This window comes from Papaver somniferum, chromosome 5 (genome assembly GCF_003573695.1).
Source record: "Papaver somniferum cultivar HN1 chromosome 5, ASM357369v1, whole genome shotgun sequence".
In the NCBI taxonomy this organism is placed as follows: Eukaryota; Viridiplantae; Streptophyta; class Magnoliopsida; order Ranunculales; family Papaveraceae; genus Papaver; species Papaver somniferum.
Window position 1 is genome coordinate 11,195,276 of NC_039362.1, and position 19,742 is coordinate 11,215,017.

Consider the following 19,742-nt stretch of genomic DNA (forward strand, 5'->3'; position numbering starts at 1 on the left):
ATGTTTGCAATGATCTTAGTAATGGTTGTCGATGTAAAATTAAACAAACTGATAGGTCTGTACTCCTTTATCGTGCAAGGGATACACTTTTTAGGAGTAAGAGCAATAAATCTATTGTTTAGTCTAGGATCCAACTGACCACTTTGAAAGAATTCGTAACCACATGAGTACTAACCTGATTCTAATACCTCCCAAAAATATAGCCTTGAAAACCATCCGATCCTGGAGCTTTATGAGATCCTAACTGTTTTGTGCCTTCCTAATTTCACTAGTACTGACATAGCTAGTAAGTATAAAACTGTTGGAAACAAACATATAATTTCCTCATTATCACATTCATTACCACTAGATAAAAACAAAATATAAAAGTGATTCACGATATGTTACTCAATCACAGTATCACTATTAAGCCAAGAACCATTATCATTCTTAAGCCTTCTTACTTCTCCTAACCAGAACAGAGGAGTAGTAAAACTTAGTATTTAAATATCCTTCAAGCAACTGACTGACTATATACTTCTGCTTCCAAAATATTTCCTCCATCTTGAGAAAATTCAAACAAGCACAAGCAATTAGTAATGGTGAGTTTATCAGCATCAGTCGGGTTCCTACCAAATTCACAGTGAGCCATGTTTATCTCAATCAAAGCATTATCAATGTTCTTAGACAAGTTACCAAACACCTTTTTATTTCATTTTCTGGAATCCTTGTGGAATCTACTACACAGGTGAAATAATTGTGTTGGACATTACTACACTACACTATTTTTAAGGATTAACAATAAATCCTGGTTGTTGCTGACTGGGGTCGCAACAACAGTTTTATGATGCAAAACACCATGTTACAATTTTTTACAATGGCATAAGCTCCATTACGACTCTCGGTCAGCAACGGGGATTTGCAATGTTGGATTTCGTTGCTAAATTGTTTATTCGCAATTGAAGTCAACCGTTGCTAATCTGTTGCTAATTATAGGAATACCCCTACCCAGAACCATATATTATTGGTTCTGGTTCTAATTTAGCAACATATAAATGATGTTGCTAATTTTTTGAAATAGAAAAAAAAATGTCAAGTCTTCATTGACCTGGTCAAAATCCATTTCCACCCACATTTACCCCTTGCAATTACCTAGTTGCCCATATTCATCATTTCCATAAATATAGAAACTAAAATGTCATTCATTCATTGGACATACAAAATTATATTATATTATGAAAAAAGGATTCTTTAATTGAAGTTAACAAAACGTATGAGTATTTGATACGAATGTATACTAAGTATCGCAGCAAACTAGTGTACACATAAAAACTTACTTAGTTTCTAAGTTCAGTTCATAAAACTTACGAAATTCCTAAGTTCTTCCAACTTAAATCATTATAAGGAGATACTACATAAACTTACAAATCTTGCAGCTGCTAAGGGACCTAACGGTTGCTGCTTTGTTCTCCAACCTTTCTGATCTCACAACAAAGCATCATTCAATTAACCTGCGAATAAAGCATCACAAATTCTTCCAATCAGATATCAAAATGAGCGTTTATAGAGCCAATTTAGTGTAATAATATATTAAATAAGTATATAATAAGACAAATAAGACAATGGAAAAGAAGCTTACAACAACTGCGGGGAAGAACACCAAAGAATGCAACTAAAAATGTCATGAATTCGTACTTGTTAACCCTCCAGAACCTGATGGTTTCTTGGCTATCATTTCTTTATTTCCATCAGTTTGATAATTTCCTAGTGAAGTAAAAGTCCTTCCAACTACAATACCTTCTTGTAAATTGAGGTATACATTTTAGAAATTAGAAAACTAAGTCGTATAAACTGCGCCAGTTTGTACACTTAGGTACAAATTTTGATCCATAAAAGCTTGCTGAGAAAAAAACAATAGAATTGGAGAAGACGACATACCACATTCTTAGTCAAGAGTGAAATAGCGTGGGGTCTAACAACCACACCCAATATTTCTCTTAGGCAATCGGTATAGACTAACTCCAATATAATTCCACTAGAATCAACTAGATAGTCAGACTCAATCAAGGAAAATATATCCAAGAGTTATATCTCTGTTACTCAATGTAATCAGTAAATCAAACAGATAAAATCAGTGACCTGATTATTATGATAAACAACTTGAACGGTACCAAAGACCAATGTTCAAGTGTCAATCAATGTTAATCAACAACCAAAGGTTGGATTTACCAATTGATTGAACTATGCACAACCTGTGATACTTCAATTATATAAACAAATATAACGCGGAAAAGAAAAAACACAGACACCAGAAGTTTTGTTAATGAGGAAACCGCAAATGCAGAAAAACCCCGTGACCTAATCCAGATTTGAACAACACACTGTATTAATCCGCTACAGACTCTAGCCTACTACAAGTTAACTTCGGACTGGAATGTAGTTGATCCATAACCGATCTCACACTGATTAAGGTACAATCGCGTTCCTTACGCCTATGAATCCCAGCAGGACTCTACACACTTGATTCCCTTAGCTGATCTCACCCACAACTAAGAGTTGCTACGACCCAAAGTCGAAGACTTGATAAACAAATTTGTCTCCCACTGAAAAGTCTATTCTGATAGATAAATATGTCTCCTACAGAAATACCTACAAATTTTTTGTTCCGTCTTTTGATAAATCAAGGTGAACAGGAACCAATTGATAATCCGGTCTTATATTCCCGAAGATCAGCCTAGAAATATCAATCACCTCACAATAACTTAACTATATGGTAGTAGAACAAGTTATTATGGAATCACAAAGAATGAGACAAAGAGCCTTGTGATTATTTTTTATATCTTACCTATCGGAGATAAATCTCTAGAAAATATTAGAGAAGATAGTACTCAATACGATATAAAAAGTAATATCAGAACACGCAACTACAGAGAAAATGGTTGGGTCTGGCTTCAGAATCCCAATGAAGTCTTCAAGTCGTTAACCTATAATGGTCTTAGGAAAAACCTAGGTGAAAGGAGAATCTACTCTAGTCACAACTAGTATCACACATGAGGTGTGGGGATTAGGTTTCCCAGTTGCTAGATTTCTCCCTTATATAGTTTTCAAATCAGGGTTTGATAACTTTGGAACAAAGCAATCAATATTCACCGTTAGATGAAAACTTGATTTAAGATTCAAGCTAATATATTTCCACCATTATATGGTCTTATCTTGTTACAAACAAATGAAATATACCTTCATTTAGATATAGGTAATCGTACATAAACGTATATATTGAGTTGACTCAATAGCAGTTAACCGAAGTTATAGCCATATGAACACTTTTGTCTTAACCATGTTCATCTTAACACTTCTAGAACAAATGATAATCAAATGAATAATCGTGTTACTCATAGAGTTGTTCAATTGTTTATATTCTCGTAGAAGTATACAAGACACAACTGAAGCAAAATCGGATTGATTCAAAAGAATCAGTTCATGAACATTTTAGCCACGGTTTGCAAATATTGCATTCTTTAATATGTAAATGTATTTGTTCATGAGTATGAAATCATACTTAACCGATTTTAGAACTTAACCACATAAGTTTTCAAACGGGTACACAAACTTAAGTTCCAGACTTAATCCTTTCCGACAGTTCGCAAACGGGTACACATACTGTCGTTCCGGAATTGATCTTTTCCGACAGTTCGCAAACGGGTTCGTATACTGTCGTTCCAGATCGCATTCAGGTGGAACAGTTTGCAAACGGGTGCGCAAACTTAGTTCCCGGACTTTCATAGTTAAAACCATTCGCATACGGGTATGCATACTTGCTTCCCGGACCTGAATCATTCTTACAACAGTTTGCATACAGGCATGCATACTGTGTTATATAAAAACAATGATTAATTTTTCTAAACTCCCATTTCAATCATTGTTCTAAACTCTCATTTCAATCATTGAAACATTCTTAGAAAATGTCAATAGCTGTCTCACACAAACTATTAGCTTATAAGCAATTTTCAAGTGATCGAATGATCAACACAAAACATTCCGAGTCTACATCAAATGACTGTCTCATACAAATCATGTAAGATGTTACAAGTAGATCTTCACATGATCATCTTTTGACTTTCGTCAAGAATAATGATGAATGTAGTTAAAGCAAAAAAATTTCCAACACATATATCGAGAAAGATATAAGCTAGTCAAACTCAGCTCGAAATATCAAATGTATATAATGTAAAGTCTACAAACCTATATGACTTAGTCTCAATAGGAGATAGAATAGAATAGACTTCTGAGTGATAGATGAGTTCAAGTCTCCACATACCTTTTGTTAATGAATTTACTTCAAGCCCCCCTTAGTATATCTTCGTCTTTAATCGATGAACGCCGTGAAGTCTAAAGCTCAACTACTCATTCTATCCTAATCCGAGACATAGCTATAAGTAGACTAGAAATCAAGACTTATAGTTTTGACAACTAAACTTGACAAACAAGCTTGAGATAGCAACACTTGCGAGTTCGACCGATAGGTGCTCTAACAAAAATCTTATCTTTAAGAGATTTGAGAGATGGTTCTAGGTCTGACAAAAGTAAAACTGCACAAATAGAACAAAAAAGACCATATAAGTTAAGACAACTGTTACGAAGACCCACAAGACCCAATGGATTAATGAATAAAATGCAAATGATATTGTAACGAAGATCACAACAAAGATTTACCGGAGTAAGGTCACCAACAACATAATCCATAGCAACATCACGAACAACTAATACCTCAAAAGTGATTATATAATAAAGATTAATATCCATAAGTTTGAAATCAATATGATAAGCATAAGCAAAGGAAGTGTACTTAACAGGGATTGATATTCCCCCGGGTGGCTACTAGCGCTTCAATTGACCTGCACTGCAGTCACATGTGCAACAAAATACAACAGAACCCAAACCACGCAGGTATGACTTGACTAAATTATAAATTAATATATCCAACGGCACATGGCGGTGTTCATCTCATAACCATGGGTGAGCTGCCAATTGAGAGTTCTCAGTTTCCATTTTATACTCAAAAGACAAGTTATTGAAGGAGAGACATGTAACTGAAAAAATACATAATACCATAATTTGAGGGTTGATATAAACTTCAGGAAACCCTAGGAAAGTTATCAATGAGTAAGACGCTTACTGAGAGCTTGTGCTGCGGTCATTCTTTTCATGTGGTCCTTATTCAGAAACCGTTTTATAAAATCTTTGGCTTCTGGAGATACCACAGGCCAAGGTAAATCTTCAAAATTAGGATCAGCTCTTAGAACATCGTGAAAAATTCCTGACCCCGTTCGTTCCCAAAAAGGTATGCTTCCACATAACAAGATATATGTTATGACGCCAATTCTCTAAATATCTGCTTCCATACTGTAGGACTTCTGATGCAACATAGTATGTACTACCAACTATATCATTGAGTCTTTTATCTGTGCAAAAATATCTAAAAGGTTAATTTCTTTGAACATCTAATATTTATCACTATATTTAATACCACGAGATTTCAGCAACAACCCAAAATTCTATTATAGAACAAACAACTTTGACTAAACGCTATAATCTTAATTCCAAAGTTCGAAAACAAGATTCGAAAGACATCTTTTGATAACTATTACAATCCTAAGATAACTATTATAGCCCTAAGATATTTGTTAAAAAGATATAAGCATCATGTTAAATGCATAGGTGTGATACTACATATTTCCTTCAAACGACAGATACAAATACCAATTGGGAAGACTTAGTAAACTTTCTGACACCAGTGAAGGAAGTTGAAGGTTGTTGAGAAGATAAAGAAACTTATATGAAGTAATGACGTAATAACCTTCCTCATAAGTCAAGATAAGGGTTACCAATATGTTGAACCCCGCGAGGGAGGTATTCAAACAATTTTCTACATCAGATATTAATTTTAAAAAATCCAAGAATAAATAAATACAAAATAAGTAATATATCATTTGGATAAAATATGCACGACATATAATAGAATACCCTTGTGGTGGTCCTAACTTTTAAACAGAATACTTAACAAATTCTTACCTGGTCTTATAAAGTCAGAAAGACCAAAATCAATGATCTTCAATGGAGAATCTTCATCTCTAGTTGTAAATAGAAAATTCTATTAAGCGGACAAGAGAAAAGTAACATTTCGTGGTTAAAGTCTTAATATATGCAGTATGCACTCGGAAAACCGAAACTACAAAAACAAACAATCATAAAATATCGAGCTTGGATGCATACCTCTGGTTTTAAATCTCGGTGGACAACACCCTGCAAATGACAAAAAGCAACTACACCTAGAATTTGAACAATTATAGTTTTGGCATCGTGCTCTGGATGTCGACCACCTCTACAGCAAGAAATTAAAATTTTATGACTTTAAATTTCCAGTACTATTGCTACACTCGGGAATAAACAAAACAAATTTAACAAATGGCGCACATTCATACAACGATATGTACTCTTATTTTACCGGGATAAAATTCTGCAAGTAATTCTCCTCCTTCACACAACCTGGTAAGAATATACACTTTAATGTCAGCAAAAAAGATCGTCTGGCAATCAACATGAGGACATATGATATGATGGTTGTACTTGAAGATTCAGTTTAGCATCTAAACAATACACACTTGAAGGTTAGAACTTAAACTAGTTTCTAAAAACATAAAAACAAGCCAATTAGTGGTGGAACCGTTAATCAAATTTAACCTTTCAAGATATCATCATATGCAAATTCTACAAAAACATAATCCAAACAAACCCTGTGATAGAGGTACAAAGTATCTTAAACAACTACCTTTCAAACTAATTCTTCTAATTAACTCAATACTTATCTCTGATTCCTGCACCCAATTCAAAAACTACCAAGAACCCTAATTTCTGTAAAATCAAATTACATACAAATATCCCTACCTCATGCTTAAATAAAACCCATCACTAAAATTCAAAATTTACATGAATTAATCATTAAACAGAAACCTTATAGATACTTTAAGGCTTAGAGTAGTAATTCTACTTCTAAAGATGTTATCAAGAATGCATACTCAAAACATGTTAGAGGGTCACCAACATTTCAGTTTACAAATAAACTTAGGAATGTTAAACATGAATTGAGAAAGTAGAACATAAACCATTTTGGGAATGTAGATCAAAGAGTTAAGTTCCTGACTGACCAACTTCAGCATTTAAATAGTCAACCTCTATCTATTCAGAATGCTGAGGAAGTCAAGGGAGTAGAACTATATCTTGAACATTGGCAGAAGGTTCAAGAAGATTTTTACGCCCAAAAATATAGACAAGACTTCATTAAAAGTTCTGATGGGATTACTGATTACTATCATACTTTTATCAATAAAAGGAAACACTTTAATCACATTGCAACTCTTCGATCACCCAATGGTAACTGTTCTAAGGATAGGAATGAAATTGAAGGCCTTTTAATCAATTATTTTCAAAGTGTTAGCTCTACCTCTCGGCCATTTCGAAATGCCGAATTTTTAAATTGTATTGAACCCTGTATAACTGCTGATGATAACAGTCACTTGCTCAGACCTATTTTTCTAGAGGAAATTCGGGAAACCATCAAACAGATGTCCTCTTGGACATCCCCTGGGCCTGATAGTTTTCCTCCAGGTTTCTACAAATAGAATCTAGAGTTGCTTGAAAATGATATTTTGGATACTGCCAAGTCTTTTTTTGAGTCAAAACATTTACTTAAGTCTCTGAATCATACGTTCTTGTCCCTAATCCCTAAACTCAGCAATCCCTCATCACCATCTGACTTTAGGCCAGTTTCCTTATGTAATACTAATTACAAGATAAAGTCTAAGATTCTTGTAAATATGATGAAACCTTTACTTAGTAAACTCATCTCTTCTTATCAGGCTGCGTATGTGCCCAAGAGACACATCTCCAATAATGTTGTCATAGCACAAGAGATAGTTCATACTATGAAAAGGAACAGAAAAAAAGACAGAAATGGTGTCACGGGCCTTAAACTCGATATGTCTAAGGCCTTTGACAGAGTTGAGTGGTCCTTGTTGATTGATATTCTTAAATGTTCTGGTTTTCCGCATGAATGGTGCTCTTTTATTTACCTATGTTTTAGCACTACCAATATTTTTATCATGCTTCATGGGTCCCCTTGCCGTTCTTTCAGACCAAAAAGAGGTTTAAGACAAGGGGATCCATTATCCCCTTATCTCTTCATTTTGTGTATGGAGTCGTTAAATAGATACCTACTACATGCTGAAAATAACCAGTTAATTCAAGGTATTCGCATCAGCAAAGAGATCCCAATTGTCTCACACTTACTCTTTGATGATGATTGCCTCATATTTGTCAAAGCTTCGCATGAAATGTTCACCCAAATCATGTTGTCTCGCTTATCAATGCGTTGGAAATGAAGAAAATTGAACTAAAAGATAAATACTTAGGTATTCCCTCATTCATTGGTAGGAATAAAACTGAGTCTTTTAGTCATTTGCTTGAACATTTGATAAAAAAGTACCAAACTGGAAAGGAAAGCAGCTTACTCAAGCTGGTAGATCCATAATGGTACAGCATGTTTTGAAGTCTTCTCCGATATACCATATGAGTACTTTCTTTATCCCAGACGCCATAACTCAAAAAATAGAACAATCCCAAAGGGACATCTGGTGGGGAAAGTCTAACTCAGGGGGTATTTACATTAAAAATTGGCGGGATGTTTGTTCTCATAAGCTTCAAGGTGGCCTGGGTATTAAAGATTTGAAAATCTTTAACAAGGCTATGCTAGACAAGCTTGCTTGGACCTTAATTCATTCCTCGAATGAATTATGGGTCAAAATCTTGAAATGAAAATATTTCAAGAATTATCATCCATTGCATGCTAGGAAACCACATGACTCTTCTTGGTTATGGAGAGGAATTTTGGTTGGTCTAGAGATCATTAGAAATAATTCAATGTGGGAAGTTAAAAATGGGTTAAGCATCTATGCATTCATAGATAACTGGATACCAAATGCATCATCTCCCCTTCGCATTAGTTATCCTAATCCTAATATGTTAGTGGATGATTTCATTGACCCTCATACTAGGATATGGAATATGGATCTCATTAATAGTTTTTTCACTAGTAACAATGCTCAGAAAGTCATTAACATAAGAATTCCCCTCACTGGAAACGACAGATTGGTCTGGTTGCATACCAAAGATGACGACTTTTCAGTGAAAACTGCCTATAAAGCCCTCTATGGTGAGCTAAATTTCTTGCAAAATCCCCATCCTAATCAACCTACTTACAAAGCCTTTTGGAGTTTTCCCACCCTTCCTAAAGTACAACTTTTGATTTGGAAATGTATTGAAAACATCCTACCTACTAGTGCTAAACTTTTGCATTGTAGAGACCAAGCTGATCCTTGTTGCTTGTGTGATACCAACTCAATTGAAACAGCTGAACGTCTCTTGTTACATTGTCCATATGCTAAAAAATGTATGGGCAAACACTCCTTTTGGTCACTTCGTTACTGCTGAAAATAACTCAAATACACCAATAGGAAGCTGGTTTGATAAATGATTGAAGAGTAACAAAAGTGTAGCTATCAAGAATTCAATATTTGTTACAGCATGGAGCATATGGAGAGATAGGTGTTTCAAAATCTTTCAAAAGAAAATGGTGACACCAGTGAATACTGCCAATCTTGCTTTGAAACTTATTGCAGACATAGATCACAGTGTACCTACACCTAATGCTCAACCAGTCAGATCGCCTGCATTTATTCAGCTTCCAGACAACTGTGGTGTACCCGATGCATGTAATATTCTCTGTTTTGATGCCAGTTTTGATACAAATACTAATAAAGCAGGCTCTTGTCTTGTATTACTTGATATGGAAGGGAATTACGAAGGCTATAAACTCATCAATAGAGTAGCCAGATCAGCGGAAGAGGCGGAATGCATTGCCATACTAGAAGGAAACAAATGAACGGGAAATAAAGGCATCAATAGCTTCTACATTCGCAGTGATGCAAAAAACGCAATCACTTATTTGAATAATAATAATCACCAACTGTGTTGGTTCAATCAAACTATTTTAGACGACTGTCAATTTCTTTTGAGTAATTTTTCTTTCTTGAAAGTAAATTACGTTAGTAGAACATTTATCTCCATGGCCGATAAGGCGGCTAAATATTATAGGAGAAATAATGTAATGAGAGAATGAATAGGTGAAAAACCTACCTTCCTCCTAGATTTTTAATCTCTTTCTGAACTGGAATTTTACCTTAGCAAAAAAAAATCATTAAACAAAAACCCCTAATTTACCTTTTATTCAACCTCCTGAGTTTGAATCGACACTTGATTTAGCACCACTACCATAAATCAGCAGGGTTCTCAACTAATTCTACATCCAATCTTGATTTCTTTCTCTCAAGACCAAAACCCTAATTTCTTTTCTCCTCCCAAAACTCAGTCAATAGCAACAACGTCACCTCCCCCCTCGATTAATCAAGCTACAAGACTTCTATGAATCACTCACTTAATTAAAACTCAAATCTTTTGATTTGAAATCGACATAAAGACAATGAAGAAAAACTAGGGTTTATCAGAGCTGCAGATCCAGAATGAAACAGATGAGATGAAAGTCTTGTGGCTGAGAAATAAGAAGAAAAATCGAAGAAGGAAAGGTAAAGGCAGATAAGTCTTGAAGGGTGGAAAAAAAAAAGAAGACTTGACCAAACTTTGACTTGGGTGTATTTACTAGTCATAGTGTTCCCGACCACACGCACGCTTAACGCTTGAACACCGCGGTGTTGCTATTCGCAACCTACCATTCGCGGTTGCGAAATCAGCAACCGCAATCCGCCGTTGCGAAAAATTTGCAACCGAAATTAGAAACAAAAAAATTAGAAACATCGTTAGTGATGTTTCTAATCTGAGTTTCTAATTCCTTAAAGTGGTGTGGTGCTAGTTCATTTGGATTCCAGGCCTTTTTAAATACCTCATGAAGCCTATTATCCTTAATCCACAAAGTCTCTAGTCTATATGCTATAGTTTTAGATTTTTGTTTTGGTTCTAAATCAATAAGAATAATTTTATGGTCAGAGTCAAAAGAAGGCAGGTGCATTACCTTGGCATCCGTAAATCTCTTACACCACTTAGAATTAGCCATTTTCCCATCCAACCTCTCTTTTATGTTACTATTCCAATTCTCTTATTTTTACAGGTCAATTTCGATCCATGGGCACCAAGGTCAATAAGCCCATTCTGATCCATGACATTCTCCAGTTCATCTAGTTAACTAGCGATAGCCTTCTTACATCCAATCTTCTCTTTTTAACTACATATGGTGTTTGAGTCCCCCATTGCCATCAACTCAACATTCTTATACCACCTATCCCATTCATTTCATTTCAAACCCTTTTCCTGCTAACCTTTTTTGTGCTTGCACATATGGTACACAAAATCCATGATCTCTTAAATTTAGTTGTAACCACCACATAAATTTCCCATTACGACATAGAGGTGGCTTGAATCTCCACTTAATTTTCATTTCACAACAACATCATGCCTCCTAGAAAAACCAGCAGGGTCCACTACGATGGAGCTAGTGAAACCAAGTTTTTTCACAATTTCAATGGCATGCTCCTTTATAGTTCTAGTCTCCAAAAAAGCCACATCGTGAGGATTATATTTTTTGACTAACTAATTCATCACCCTATTAAAAGTAGGCCTTGCAATCCCTCTATAATTCCACATAATGATCTTCATACTGAATTCAACAAGAGGAGATGAGAAAAACACACCATTAGGATGGCTATTGACAAAGGTCACCATCTATTCCGGCATTAATGCTTGGTTCATTCCCGTTAATGGTATGAGTCTTACCTTGAAGATTCTCTGCACTCCATGTTCCAGATTCATCCTTGTAATGAGAAGCATCTCGAACTTCCAAAGTCCTTTTGGGGTTCTTTTTACTGTTGGCTTCTCCACCATTGGTGGAATCACTGCCTCCAGAAATGTTGTCCCTTGCCATATCTTTGACGCACAATCTGGATCGACCCTCCGTTCGTTTAGAAACTCTACTGGATCCGGTTGTGTCCAGATTGAAAGAGAAATCCCTATCGGCCTCAAAACACTCTCTGGAGCATGCACCATTTGTGGAAGTACGGTTATCAACTGTCGTTATAGCCGATTTATATCATTTGTTAAATGTATCATTGGATCCAAGCTTTTCACTTGTTCCATTATCAGTTCCATAACGCTGTTCTTCATAGCCAACAATTTCTCTCGAGCTCTTCGCACCATTAGATCCTTCACCATTCATTCCTCCACTAAAAGACTTGGAGATGCTACATGAAACAAATTGAGGTGATCCATCTGTCTGTTTATGATGATCAGATTTTCCATGACCTATTTGTGTTTTATCCTTCTTCTTTTACAATTCCCTTATCACAAACTCTACCACCATTTTCAGCATTCAATTCCGATAAATTGCCACTATTAAAATCATTATGATTAGCCATTTCAATCACCATATCACCATTCATATTAAGTCCATCATGACTTAAATTATAATTTTCTAAAACTGAATAACATTTAAGTTATTTATTTTGAAATTATGTAACTAACATTATGCTTATCATTACCACCAGATTTATTCCTTGGACCTTTAATATTCCTAATCTGAATGGGCAATTCACCTTAATGGGATGGGTATGAGATCTATACATTTTGGACATTCTTCATTTGAGAAAAATTAGATCGAGAAGATTCCAACTTACTTGCACTTAACTTTTCTTTGTTCCTTGAAACCATCTGCCACTGACCATCTGAGTCATTATCTGCATTATTCTCCAAACCACCACTAGTCACGCCTTTTCGGTTAGAACTCTCATTTGTTACTCTCCTTTTACTTATGAGCTGCCACACCAACACCACTTCCTTTGAACATGTTCCTTTTCTTGTCCACCATCATCCAAGGTAAAAAATTCGCCTCAGCGTTGGTAGCGAAGTTTGTACCTGAAACATACAGAGGATTAGTAGTAATAAGATGCACTTAAACAATTGTCTATTTTATGTGTCATTTTTCCATAGTGGAAACAAATCATATTCACACCCTCAACTTTCTGAATGATGGAACCTATCCTAACTAATGGGACTAAAGGCTTGTTTGTTGCAATTTCAACACAAACTCTGGCAAACCTCCCCTTCAACACTTGATCAGTAGTATAATCTGCCTTTATCAATCTACCAATTTTAGCTCCTATTTTCTCAATAACCGATTTATCAAAATATTCCAGTGGAATTTCAAGTAATCTAGCCCATACCACAGTCGTATTCACAGATCCAGCATAAGGCTTGAAATTTGGGGTCTATCTTCTCATTGAAAGATGATGACCACCAATAAACCAAGGGCATTCTAAGAGAGGAAATCTATAATCATCTGGACATTCAAATCTGAATAGGAAAAAGATTGTTAACAAGATCAAGTATTTCAATCTTACCTGTAAGCTTCCATAATTCATTCACTTTATAAGATTAAAATATGAAACCTAATGTCTTCCCCACAACTTTACTAATTAAGCAACACTTCCATGGATGAATTATGCGCTTTTGAGTATCAACATCTAAATTAATTGATGGGATTCTATTCACAACATCATCTTCACCAATCATAGAGGTGTTAAGACCATCGATTTCCATATCCAAATCTTGCAGGCCTCACTCTTGAAAGCAATTTTCCAATCTCAAACTAGAATTGACAAAAACATCCCTATATGAAGCAGGTTTAACAAATCTCTGTTGAGAAATCCGATCACCAATATGTGGATCTCCACTCCTCTCTGAATCCAAATTATCCATACACATACAATCACAGCTCGTGTTATTTGATAGACGCATTTATGTGTTTATTTTCATCTCGATTTTCTATATTGTTAATACCTATTTTTGTTTTTATTATGGTGTTTTATGTGTTTGTAGGTATTTTGGGGCAATAAACGTTTTCGGAAAAATCGACTCGAAAAGTTGATAAAGGCACCCTGAGGACACCTACTATTCGGACTCTTAGTTTGGATAAGGGGCACTTCAATTACTAAAAGGCACCTCGCTGCTATTTCTACCTTAGATGTGTTATTTACACCCCATGCTATGGGCACCCCTACTCTGGTTAGGGGGCATTGAAATAGACTTTCTCATGGATTTCAGTTGGTATGGGCTTGTGGCGTTGAAATAGGGTTGATAAGTGCTGCAGATTCATAAAAATAGAAGATTATCGTGGTTATCAAGAAAACAGGGGAAGTGAAGATATTCGGGTTTCTTTTCTATTCTTGGAATAAATTTGGTGGAGATTTACTTGGAAACTTTCCATAGTTTGGATTAATATTGAGTTGTTATGTCCGGACAGGGTTGGTAGTTAGGTAAGAATCGTGGAAAAAAAGAAGTTGTTACATGTTCCTCGATAAAATAGTGCATGAAGTACTCGGCCTGGAAGAAGATATTATGAGGAGATTTGAGTCTACTGAGTCCTTAGATAATCTACGGAGAGGATGGAAAGATCAGATAACTTGGAGGACGCGCGGAAGAGATAATGAAGGAAAGAATATAGGTCGTAACTTCCGGTGAAAGAGAAGAAAAATTTCTCAGATTTTTGGGTCTTGTGGTATATATTAAAGCATCGATTATACAATCAAAGGGGTTATCGAGAGTTTAGGGTCGATCCAGAGGATAACAGACAAATAACCGGAGCTGAGGTCGGAGAAAAGAAAGCTACAGAACTCGTTCCTGCACCTTCAGGTGAAGAAGAAGAATAGATCACAGACAAAAATAAAACAATCATATTTTCTTTGTAACAATCCTCCAGTTGTACCAAAACGGGAACACCTCCTCAGAGAATCCCAGACATTGGGCGAACTGGCGTTATCCTCAACAATATCAGCAACTTTCCACCTAATTATCTCAAGGACATCCGCTATAGCCTGTGATTTTCAAAGTACTTCGACATCGTTAGCAATAAGCTTATAATCTAACACATGTTGTAAACCTCCTCTCACACCCTGGAACTCGTGAAAAAGGAATGAAACTGAACCATGGACAGAAACCCCGGAAGAAGCAACTATTGGTCTACCGAAATCATCACGCAATATAACCCCGTATCCTCCTTTCATTCCTTCTCTGCAATAGCCATACACACTAATGGTGTACTAGTTTATCCTCATCATTAGCAGGCACGCTCCACTTGGGACTTCCATCTTGAAACCAAGAATCCAACCACTCCTGCTTACTGGGTATTTTTTGTTTCAACCTCCGTTAGTAATACCTTTACAGCGTTGCAAATCCGCTGTAATATTATTTTTCTCCAATAAAACACCCTTTTGAGCCATGAATAAATCTTTTGAGTGTGTTTTGGACATCATGAGCTAGGCACCAACATTGGGATGATGGAGGAAGCCATTATACATGCGTGTGGTAATTCTATTAATTCTTTTATGACTTATTGCAATGATTTTTAATTAATTTATGATTTTTATTGAGTGATTGTTATTTCAATTGATGGGTCATGCTTTCTTAAGTGTTTTGATGTCCCATGCTTTCGATTTACGATCATTGCTTTTCAAAAACCTACTTTTGACAATAAATTAGAGTCAATAAAGTGTTATTATTTGAGCTATAAATGTCTAGAATTATTAGTTGAACCACATGAATGAGAATTGATGGAATCCTGAGTCTCAGTACCTCTCGATATTGTGACATCTTTTGTATATAATTTTCTAGTATTGAGTCTAAAATCAATTTCAACAAGTCCGAGAATCGAATCACTTATTTACCACTTGAAAAACTACATCAATTTTTGGCGCCGCCGACGCGGACTTGTATTTAAGTTTTTGATTATTTTATTTTTAGATTTTTTGTTCTCTTTTACGCCTTTGGTATTTTTTTGATTCTTTTCAGATTTGGAGCGAAGCTACAAGGAAAGAAAAAGTGCTATAAAAGGAAAGCATCGCCAAAGAAGGAAAGAAAAGAGGAGTCCAAAAGGAGTGGAGAATATTTTGTATATAGTTATTTTTTCTTTTATTTTTTACATTAAATTTTATCATACATTAAAATTCAGACGGATTATCATCTGCTAAAAAATTTGTCGGAAGACGAGCAACAAGCTGAGCTCCAACCCCTTTTTGAATGACCACTTCTAATCTATGAAAGAGAAAATCTCCAACACGTATATTGTCATCATAACTAGCAATGCAGTTACGCAAGCGCTTAAGAAAAACCGTGATATCGTCTCCAAGCTCTCCTAAGGTGGTAAAAGCAAGTGTCCCAATACCATAACCTTGTGCAGTACACTTCTCCAAGTACTTGGCATTCTTCTTAGAAAAAGCATTCTTGATAACAATCCCCGGTGAAAAGGTGCGAACTCCGCCACCAGTGAAGGGTGAAACTCCTGTCACATCAAAACACATGTCACCTCCATTCTCCCAGTTTAAAACGAGTATATCAGCTGGTCTCAAAGCAGCGCCGTTGTTGGAAAGAAGACCCAAATCAACCTTGTTAGAGCATAGCTCGGTCGACCTCGCATGCGTTGCTATATAAAGCATGTTTGTCAATGTTAGTGATCAAAACTATGAGTCTTGATTTCTAATCTATTATAACTAAGTCTCGGACTAGGATAGAAAAGTGTAGTTGAGCTCAAGGACTTCATGGCGATTCATCATACAACGACGAAGATCTACTCAAGGAACCGTGGAACTTCATCAACAAAAAGGTATGTGGAGACTTGAACTTATCTATCACTCAAAAGTATATCTATGCTATCTCCTACTTCTTATGAGACAAAAATTCGTATGCTATATAGACTGGATCATACACATTTGACATTTTGAGCTGAGTATTCACTACTTATCTTTTTCTCGAAATCGTGTGTTGGTAAAGCATTTCGCTTTGATCAAGTTTATCTTCACCTAGTGACGAAAGTCATGAAAAGTTTCAATTACTTTGAGAATTGCTCTGACGTGAAACGGTCTGTGAATAACGGCTATATAACGTCCTCTGAGAATGTCTCAATGATTGGAATGAAAGTTTAGATTACATAACCATGTATTCCTTAATCCGAAGTTTTCGAACTTTGTTGATTGAGAGAAACCGGAGGAATTGGTTTTGCCAAGTCCGCGAACCCAGTCCACGAACTCATTCCGCGAACTGACGGAAGTTCTCTTACCAATAATTTCTGTTGGGATTTTCCAAAAACTCGTTTGCGTGTTTAGCCTGCGAACCTAGTCCGCGAACTGGTGGAAGTCTCTTTGCCGAGATTTTCTGCCGAGTTTGGCAAACTCTGCCGGTTGCCTTAAGTCCGCGAACTTGTTTGTGAGCTTAAGTGGTTATGATCTAAAAATGTGCTCTGAACATGAAACTTAAATTACTAAGGAATGCTTTATGCAAACCGTGGCTGTAAAGTTCATGAGCCGATTCATCGAATCGAATCATCTTTGTTTCAATTGTGTCTTGTGTAGTTACATAAGATCTCATAGAAATTGAACAACTCTCTAACTAGTTCATTTGAGTCAATTGAACTAGTTATGGTGAAGAAGAACTAGGTTAATATGAATTGCTCATATGGTTAACCTTTTGGGTTACTATGTTGAACCAACATACACGTACACGTTTGGGCATGGTTTTCACAAACACAGTAAACGTCTACCCAAGTGTGTGTGGCAAGCTAAGTTTTCGATCTAACGGTTGAAAAATATTAGCTTGAATCTAAATCAGGTTTTCATCTAACGGTGAATATGGATTGCTTTATAACTAAGGCAAAACCCTGATTTGAAGGTTATATAAAGGAGACATCTAGCATTGTGCAAAACTAATCCCCACACGTCTGTGTGATACTAGTGCGCTCGCTAGAGTCGATTCTCCTTTAACCTTTGGCTTTCTTCTATAAAACCAGGTTAACGACTTAAATACTTCATTGGGATTTTGAAGCCAGACCGATACTACTTTATCGTAGTTGTGTGATCTGATCTTGCATCTTCTATCGTACGAGTACAATCCTTGATTGGCTTGAGATCGTGAGAGTTCTTTGATAGGAAAGATAAAGAAGTCACAAACATATTCGTCTCACTGTTTGTGATTCCTCGACAAACCGCTTGTGTAGTCAAGAAGGATTATTGAGAGGTGATTGATTAATCTAGGCTGTTCTTCGGGAATATAAGACCGGATTATCAATTGGTTCCGGTTCACCTTGATTTTATATCTTAAGACGGAACAAAACCTAGGGTTTTTCTGTGGGAGACAGATTTATCCTTTGTAGACTTTTTTGTGTGAGACAGATTTGTTTATTATCAAGTCTGTGATTTTGGGTTGCAGCAACTCTTAGTTGTGGGTGAGATCAGCTAAGGGAATCAAGTGCGCAGTATCCTGCTGGGATCATAGGCGTAGGAGTACAAATGTACCTTGGATTGGTGGGATATTGATTGGGGTTCAACTATAGTCCAGTCCGAAGTTAGCTTGGAGTAGGCTAGTGTCTGTAGCGGCTTAATACAGTGTGTATTCAATCTGGACTAGGTCCCGGGGTTTTCTGCATTTGCGGTTTCCTCGTTAACAAAACTTCTGGTGTCTGTATTATTTCTTTTCCGCATTATATTTTATATAATTGAAATAATACAGGTTGTGCGTTAAGATCATCAATTGGAAATCCAACCTTTGGTTGTTGATTGATATTGATTGATCCTTGGATATTGGTCTTTGGTACCGTCGAAGTTATTCCTTGTGTTTGATTAAAGACTCGCTATTGTTTTAGCTTGAGTAAATCAAAACAAGTGAGAGATATTGATTCCTTGGGATACTTTAATCTAGATTGAGTCTGACTGTCTAGTTGATTCTCTAGCAAAGTATTTCAGAGTTAGTCTATACAGATTGCTAAGCGAAATATTAGGTGGTGTTGTTAGACCCCCGCTTTTTCAAACCTCTTTCCTAGCTGGAACACCCGCTCGATAACACATGTCAGCAATAGTATCTTGCACCAAATCGTGTCTAAACTTTAGGCCCACTCCATTCGCACAATGCAAGGCATGATCTACAAAAGGATCCATATCCCTGTTGCAGAAGGGGCAGGCACCATCCATCTTTGTAGGATGGCTCAAGCCTCAATCAGATTGGATCAAAATTAACACGGACGGCGCAGCAAGAGGAATCCCCGGAATAGTGGGAGCAGGTATTATTTGTAGAAATGAGGAAACCAACACTATTCTAGCAATATCACAACCTCTAGGCATCACCACAGCACTTGCAGCGGAGACCTTGGTCATGCACATAGCCTCTAAAACGGCGACGGAACGAATGGCATAAAGTCCAATTTGAAACGGATTCAGAAAATTTAATGAGACTTATAACCTCAGATAAAGACCCCCCTTGGTATATATCTGATCTGGTTGCAGAGATCAAACAAAGGCTCGCCCAAATTTAGCAATATACCGTTAGCCACGTCTACAGAGAAGCAAATCAAGCGGCAGATGGTTTAGCAAACCGAGTAGCGGATGATTGTTCCATAGGGAGACTCACGACAACAATATGGGATCATACAATTCCGCAATCTATCAATTTTATTGTAATAGCAGACTCTATGGGTATTACGTATCCCGTGTAATTTCAGTCTAATTAAATAAATTTCATGCCTCAAAAAAAAATAATACAAAGGTTGTTGGCCAAAACCAATGAAATTTTTATGATGCGAGGATGTGGTTATAAACCTTAGACTT

At 36.2% G+C, this 19,742-nt stretch overlaps 1 pseudogene; it reads right to left on the minus strand.

Annotated features, from left to right (window-relative positions):
- Window positions 1–4,245: 4,245 nt before the first annotated feature.
- LOC113278758 lies at window positions 4,246–6,929 on the minus strand (annotated as a pseudogene).
- Window positions 6,930–19,742: the final 12,813 nt, after the last annotated feature.